This window comes from Onychomys torridus, chromosome 1 (assembly GCF_903995425.1).
Source record: "Onychomys torridus chromosome 1, mOncTor1.1, whole genome shotgun sequence".
NCBI lineage: Eukaryota > Metazoa > Chordata > Mammalia > Rodentia > Cricetidae > Onychomys > Onychomys torridus.
The window spans coordinates 135,904,578-135,912,727 of NC_050443.1; the positions used below are offsets into that span (position 1 = coordinate 135,904,578).

At 44.7% G+C, this 8,150-nt stretch overlaps 1 non-coding gene across 1 annotated transcript; it reads right to left on the minus strand.

Moving 5' to 3' along the window:
• Positions 1-2,376: 2,376 nt before the first annotated feature.
• Positions 2,377-2,483, minus strand: LOC118576793. Its single transcript, XR_004944004.1, has one exon. It is a non-coding gene; the product is annotated as a U6 spliceosomal RNA (small nuclear RNA).
• Between the last annotated feature and the right edge of the window lie 5,667 nt (positions 2,484-8,150).

Consider the following 8,150-nt stretch of genomic DNA (forward strand, 5'->3'; position numbering starts at 1 on the left):
AGGTGACCTGTTGCTTACTGATGACAGGCCTCACACAGACCTCAAATTCCTATTCTCATAAGTGATGAGTTCTTTCCTATATCCCCACTGGTCAAAATGCTTTACTGGACCAAACTTCAGTCTGAGCTCTCTTCCAAGCCTTTGACTGTTTTGCCTGCCAGGAAGAAAACCTCTTCTTATCCACTGTGTAGTCATACCTCCTGCTCAAGCCACTCCCTGGGACTGGTCCTTCCTAACATTGTTCACAGCTCTGTGTTCAAAGGAACAGAGAAGAAAAAAGAAGAGAGAGGTTTTAAGAGTGTTTGTTCGTTGGTTCGTTCGTTGGTTGGTTGGTTGGTTGGTTGGTTTGGGGTTTTTTTGAGACAGGGCTTCTCTGTTTTCTATGTAGCCCCGGCTGTCCTGGAACCCACTCTGTAGACCAGGCTGGCCTTGAATTCAGAGATCCACCTGCCTCTGCCTCCTGAGTGCTGGGATTAAAGGCATGCACCACCACCTCCTGGCTAAGAGTTTTTAACTCTTTTTTAAATGCTCTTTTCTACCCAATCTTACAAAAAACTGCTGAACTTACAGTTGAAGCCCCCACCCCACAGCTGTTAGTCAAGCAAGCAGCACCTTGTCGGCATTAGGTGCCTTACATTCTTTGAGCTGTCTTCCTTCATTCCCACCCCCTGCCACACCTCTGCTACCTCTCCCAAGCTTTCCAAATCACAGTCCCTGCTCACAAAGATGCCTGGAAAGTTAATGCTGCTCTAGTTTCCTTCTGTAGCTTGTGGCCAAGCATCCTGATGGAAAGCATCTTAAGGGAAGAGACAGATGATTTCTCTTACACGGTCAAGTTACAGCCCATCACTGAGGGGAATTCAAGGCAAGAACTCAAACATCTAGTACCATAGTACATCCATAGCAGAGAGAAGAGAATGTGAAAAATTGATAGAAAATATTTTGAGCCAGGCGGTGGTGGCGCATGCCTGTAATCCCAGCACTCAGGAGGCAGAGGCAGGTGGATCTCTGTGAGTTTGAGGCCAGCCTGGTCTACAAAGCGAGTTCCAGGACAGCCTCCAAAGCTACAGAGAAACCCTGTCTCGAAAAAACCAAAATATATATGAATAATTATGCTGATAGGCTTTGTATTAACAGCAATTACATCTTGGGAACCACATTAACTTAAAGATATCTAAGGTCACTAGTTCTCTAAAAACCTTCGAAGTTTGGGAGCATTGCTCAAGGCGATAGAATTTTCTCTAGCACTCATTATAACAACAACAACAGAAAAAAAAAGTAACAAAAATGAACAAACAGAAAACTGTGGACCTCTACAAAATCAATTTAATTAATGGATACTCATTAACTATATGGAGTATTTCTAGATTGGGTAGAATAACGAGAGTGTAGCTGTTTATATAACGGAATAGTGAGAGGCTACATCATTTTGATCTGTTTATAACGTGTTCATTGTTTATAGGTTGAAAAGGTGTGCTACAAGGAAGTGTGTAACTATAGAAATCATGAGTTAGCCTGATAGCTCATGCCTCTGGTGCCAGCACTTTAGAAGATGAGGCAGAGGGGTCAGTTTGAGTTTGAGATCAGCCTGTGCTACATAGCAAGATCCTGAATAAAAAACAAACAAAACAAAAAGCATGAGCACGATTCTCAGGCTGCAATGGGCTTCTTGAACCTGCGAGCGTGTACGCGTGTATTCTCCTTCTGCTGTTTGCTGGAGTCGGAACACCTCATACCACAGGTATTTATTTTCTCACAACTCCGGCGGCTGCAACTGTTGCTTCTGCTGAGGATGGAATCCGGTAACTTGTGCATACTGGGCGAGCCCTCTACAGCTGAGGCAAATCCCCAGCTCTGTTTCGTTTGCCAAAGACTTCCTAAAGGAGCCTGAAAACCTTTCCACCTCAGACCGGGAAATGCTGGGATTCCAGCCCACCCCCCCCCCCCCCCACCCTCCACCCCCCACCCCCCACCCCCCACCCCCCACCCTCCACCCCCCCCCCACCACCCACCCACCCCTCACCACCACCACCCACCACCCCGTTTCCTCAGAATTCTTGAGGCTGGAAGTTCCCGATCAAGGTGTTGCAGAAAGCATTTTTTATTAGGCCTTTCTCCTTGGCTTGTACAAGCAAAAAGTAATGTTCCTTACTGTTTTGTTTTTGGCTGGTTTTTATTTATTTATTTATTTTTGGACAGTTCTTGCCCATATTCCAGGCTGGCTTTGAGCTCACTATGTAGCTCAAGTTGGTTTAAAGCCTGCCAGCCCCTGTCCTCAGCCTCCTGAGTGCTGGGATTACAGACACGTGCTGCCTTTTCTGGGTTTTAGAGCTCTTCTATTACTACTTCTTGTTGTTTGTTTGTTTGTTTGTTTGTTTAAATATGGAACGCTTCATGAATTTGCATGTCATCCTTGCGCAGGGGCCATGCTAATCTTCTCTGTATCGTTCCAATTTTAGTCTATGTGCTGCCGAAGCTAGCACTTTAAAAAGATTTGTTTTTTTTTGTTGTTGTTTTTGTTTTTTGTTTTGTTTTTCCAGACAGGGTTTCTCTGTGTAGCTTTGCTCCTTTCCTCACTCTGTGGCCCAGGTTGGCCTGGAACTCACAGAGATCCTCCCGCCTCTGCCTCCCCAGTGCTGGGATTAAAGGCATGTGCCACCACTGCCCAGCTACTTCTTGTTTTAATTATAGATACTTTTAAGACACTTGGCCACCCACCCACCCACCCTCAACAGAAGGTTCAAATCCTGTGCAGGAACAACATCTGAAGGGCTCCTTGGGAGACTATGATATCCTAACTTGCACCAGACAGCCCTCCAAGTGCCTCTGAGATGTTAAGTGGTAAATGACCTTGGACAGAAAGGAGTAAAGAGAAGTCACGTGAGGCTCCTCACACAACCACTCCCAAGTTAAAGATTCTACGGAGATTGACTGAAGACAACTTTGTGACTAAGCTGAGTTGGAATGTTGCAGGTCCAGATCCAAAGTATCCTCAGTATTAGTTCCCTTCTTAGCCACTCATTGTCTATCTCCATGTCTGACCCATCATTTCAACTATCAGGAACACACAGGCACACACACACACACACACACACACACACACACACACACACACAACTTTAAAAAAAAAAAAAAAAAAGGACAGAAGAGCCATGCAGGCTCACTAGTGTTTTAAAAATTCCTTGCCGGGCGGTGGTAGCGCATGCCTATAATCCCAGCACTCGGGAGGCAGAGGCAGGTGGATCTCTGTGAGTTCAAGACCAGCCTGGTCTACAAAGTGAGTTCCAGGACAGCCTCCAAAGCTACAGAGAAACCCTGTCTCGGGAGAAAAAAAAGAAATTCCTGGGCTGGGGGAACAAGATGATCCAGCTACAGTAATTGTTTAAAAAGTGACCTAACTGGAGTGTGAAGTGTGGTGCCGGCGCCCTCTGCTGGTATCAGGCTCACCAAACACACAGTCTCATCAAGCTTTATGAAGATCAGATACTAGAAGTAAATGTTGAACAATTTTACTAGATAGTATTATCTACCTAGTACAAATGGTTTTGCTTTGTGTCCTGGCTAGTTTGTATGTCAACTAGACACAATCCAGAGTCATTTGAGAAGAGGGAGCCTCAAATGAAAAAAAAAAAGTGTGTCTATAAAATCCAGCTGGAGGCATTTTCTTTTTCTTTTCTTTTTTTAAAAAATGTATTCTTCTCTCATATATTACACCCTGATCACAGGCCCCCCCAACCTCTCTTCCTAATCTCTCCCCCTGACTCTCCCCCTCAACTCCCCCAGATCCATTCCGGGGCATCAACCAAACATGGCATATCAAGTTGCAATAAGCCTAGGCACAAACCCTTAAGGCTGGATGAGGCAATCCAGTAGAAAAGGGGTCACAAAAGCAGGCAAAAAAGTCAGAAACAAGCCAGGTGGTGGTGGCAAACGCCTTTAATCCCAGCACTCAGGAGGCAGAGCCAGATGGATCTCTGTGAGTTCAAGGCCAGCCTGGGCTACAGAGTGAGTTCCAGGAAAGGAGCAAAGCTACACAGAGAAACCCTGTCTCGAAAAAACAAAAACAACAACAACAAAAGAGTCAGAAACAGCATGTAGGGCATGTAGGGCCCTGGAACCCCCAATTTGGGTAACTGTTGCCTGCTTGCCAACCTTGACCTTGATGTCCTCCCTATGCTGATTCCCGGATGGTCTCCACCCTCCTAAATGCTTAAGGGAGGTTCCTTGTTTGTGTGTCCTGCATTTGGTGTAAGCAGCTTAGATGCAAGAAGTAGAACATTGGGTAGTGAACTTCTGCCCTCCGGGGTTCCTCCATTGTGCTGTAAGCCTGTATTTAAGGTTTCCTCCCTCTTTCAATAAACGGCATTCGGCATTCTGCTGGCACGAATGACCCACTGTCTTTTGTCTGTTTTTCTATCCACAGCCCCTCGCTTAGACATGGTGAACGGGTGGTGGTAGTGTGGGCGGTATTGCTACATTTTCTCACTTGGTGATTGTGGTTGGTGTTTTTTACTCTTTTGGGGGGGCCCACCACCCAGCTTCCAAATAAATCACTCACAGAGGCTTATTCTTAATTATAAACACCCAGCCTTAGCTTGGCTTTTTCTTGCCAGCTTTCCTTAACTTAAATTTTCCCATCTACCTTTTGCCTCTGGGCTTTTCCTGTTCTCTTACTTCTGTATCTTACTCTGACTTCTCCACTCCAGGGCTGGCTGTGTAGATGGGTGGCTGGCCCCTGATGTCCTCCTTCCTCTCTCGTTCCTTGATCTCTTCCTCCCACATTCCCCCTTCTACATATTCTCTCTACCTGTCAGCCCCACCTATCCTTGCTATTGGCCGTTCAGCTCTTTATTCAACCATCAGGTGTTTTAGACAGGCACAGTCACACAGCTTCACAGAGTTCAACAAATGCAATATAAACAAAAGTAACACACCTTAAAATGATATTCTGCAACAGGTGATTGATAAAAGAGGACCCAGTTCACTGTGAGTGGGATCATCTCTGAGCTGATGGTCTTGGGTTCTATAAGAAAGCAGTCTGAGCAAGCCATGGGGAGCAAGCCAGTAGACATAACTGTAGCTGGAAGGTTTCTCTGGTCTTGTCTGGTCCCAAGGTCCAACAGCCATTTGTAAAATAATCATTTAGAGGCTTAATATTAATTGCCAATTGCATGGCCTATGACAGGCTTCTTGCTAGCTAGCTCTGTAACTTGACCCATTTCTATAGTCTGGAAGTTGCCACATGGCTGTGGCTTACTGGTATTTTCATATCTTGCTTCTACTGGTGTCTCTCTCCCCTCTGCCTTTCTTCTTCCTGTCTCTCTCTCTCTTCAATTTCCCCGCCTAGCTATCACCTGACTTGCCATAGGTCAAACGGCTTTAGTTATCAACCAATCAGAGCAGCACATATTCACAGCGTACAGAAAGACATCCCACAGCAGACAGCACTCCTTGCTCAGTGGTTAAGAGCACTGGCTGCTCTTCCAGAGGATCAGGGTTCAATTCTCAGCACCCACATGGCAGCTAACAACTATTTGTAACTACCATTCCAGGGGAATCTGGTACCATCACACAGACATATATGTGGGCAAAACAGTACGTAAAAAATAAATAAATCTTAAAAAGAAAAAAGGAATTAAACCTCCAAGAACCTTGCTCATGCCTAGGTTCAGGTGCCATCTCTTCCAGGAAGGCAAACTTCCTGAGCCCTGCTGGAACCCATCAGATTCTTCAAAATCTCTCCTCCTGTCCTGGCTCCTTCCTGGATAATCTCTGGAGGTCGTTCTTATTTTTGTTCTATCGAGACAGGGTTTCATTATGTAGCTGTGACTGTCCTAGCACTCACTATGTAGACCAGACTAACCTCAAACTCACAGATATCTGCCTGCATCTGCCTTCCAAGTGCTAGGATTAAAGGCATGTACCACTATGCCCAACTTGGAGGTCTATTTTAAACTCCCAGATCTTGGGCTAACTGGTGTATTCATGTCTCCCCCATAGAAGTTGTATCAGAGACTATGGGGGTCCAGCCCCTCAATAGTCCCCTCCCAGGGTCAGGGAAGAATCTACAACCAGCTGATAATTGATGAAAAGAAATGAATCTATGTGCACGAAACTCCTTGGTCCCTATATTTATTATTCTGTGTCAGTTCTCTCTCTACAAGCTTCTATTCTGCTCTCATGTTTAGTTCCTTTCTTGCCTGTTTTCTCTCTACACTTATCCCCTCTAGGTTCCTTCATCTTCGTTCTGCCCCTTCTAGGTTCTCATCCATCTTGTTCTTTCCCATATCATCTCCTTTCCCGTCTCCTTCTCTCTCATCTGGCTCTTCCTCATCTTCCACCTCGTTCCTTTAGTACTCTCTTCTAGTCCTTCAACCTAGTTCTTCTCCGTCTCAGTTTGTTCCTCTCAAGTTCTTACCCATCTAGTTCTTCTATTCTCTTTTCTCTTCTCCATCCTTCTGTACCCTGGAAGTCCTGGTATATACACTTACAAGGAGTAATCCCTTGGCAGTGCAAAGCCAGGCTTCTAGGGTCAAATGGAGGGGTGATAAGAATCACACAGAGAGGCAAGAACCGTTTATTATTTGCAACCCCAAAGGGAAGTGACCAATGGGGAAATGAATTAACTAAAGGCTGAATTCAGGTAATATCTAAGAAGAGGGCACTTATGTGCTCAACTATAATCTTAAGCGTGATTGGTAGAAAATGTTAAGAGTCTATAAGTTGCTAGGTCAATGGGAGAAAATAAAACTCCCTTCTTTTTTCCTGTGGCTCCTATCTGCCCAAGCTATCTGCTGTTTTTCCTGCTGGTTGGGGGAAGGTGTGCCTGGTCACTAGGCAACCTGTGTACAGCTAGATACCTCTGGTCATAGTTAAAGGGAGATCTGGAACTAGAGGTAAGATTTGGGAAAGGAGGTAGTTAAACTTATTTGGCACATCCATCAGGCTTTCTCAAATGGGTAGTCTGGATGTTTAGATCTGTCTTTAGAGAGTACAGAGGTATCTCTGATAAGGTCCTTTCCTCCATCTGGGGATGGACCTGGCCGGATGCTGCCAATGATGATAATTACAGGGAGGCTTGAACTGGGGTTCTGGCTGTGCATAGCTGTCAACACACAAGGTTATCTAAATATTCCTTTAGTAGAGGGGAAATGGTGCCCAATCAATGATGGAAAAGCTACAATAACACACAAGAAACTCATAGCAGGAAATGGCTGATAATCAAAAGCCAAATATCACCAAGGCTTCTTGAACCTTAGCTTGACCTCTGGAAGGCCCTTGGCTTCTTCCAGGCATTAGCTTGTCATAATCAGCTGAACTCCTACTTTGCATATTTCTGCAGCTTGCAGCAATGTTGTACCATTGGGGCTATTGGGATGATTCAGTTAGTCAAAGCACTTTCAAGCCTGACAGTTTGGTCCTGGGACCCACATGTTAGAGAATAAACTATGCAAGTTGTCCTCTGACCTCCACATGCCACTGTGGCTTGCATATTCCCCCACCACATACCCACATCTCCCTGCCTACACAAAACAAATTAGTATATGTTTTTAAAAATAGAAATTGTGCAATTTACACACTCAGTACCAATGTAAGGTTTCATATACCCACCCCAGAGTTTTGTTTTGCATGCTACGGATTAAACCCAGGCCTTCCTTCCTTCCTTCCTTCCTTCCTTCCTTCCTTCCTTCCTTCCTTTCTTCTGTTGTGGGATAATCTTTCTGTACAATGTGAAGATGTGTCTTTGCCAAGGTGCCTTCTGATTGGCTTAATAAGGAGCTGAATGTCCAATAGCTAGTCAGGAGAGAATAGGTGGGATTTCCAGGCAGAAAGAGGAACTCAGGATGAATCTAGGTGCGTGAGAGATGCCAGCAAGACACTGAAGTAGGTAGGACATACAGTACAGAGGAGAGGTGACTGAGCCATGTGGCAGGATGTAGATTAATAGAAACAGGTTAATTTAAGATATAAGAGCTAGGTGGGAGAGAAGCCTAAGCAAAGGCTAAGCTTTCATAATTAATAATGAGTTTCTGTGTCATTATTTGTGAGCTGGCAGCCCAAAGGAGTCCAACTACATTCTTTTTTCCTTCCTATTTCCTTTTAAAAACTTAATTAATTAATTAATTAATTTATTATTTTATTTTATTTTA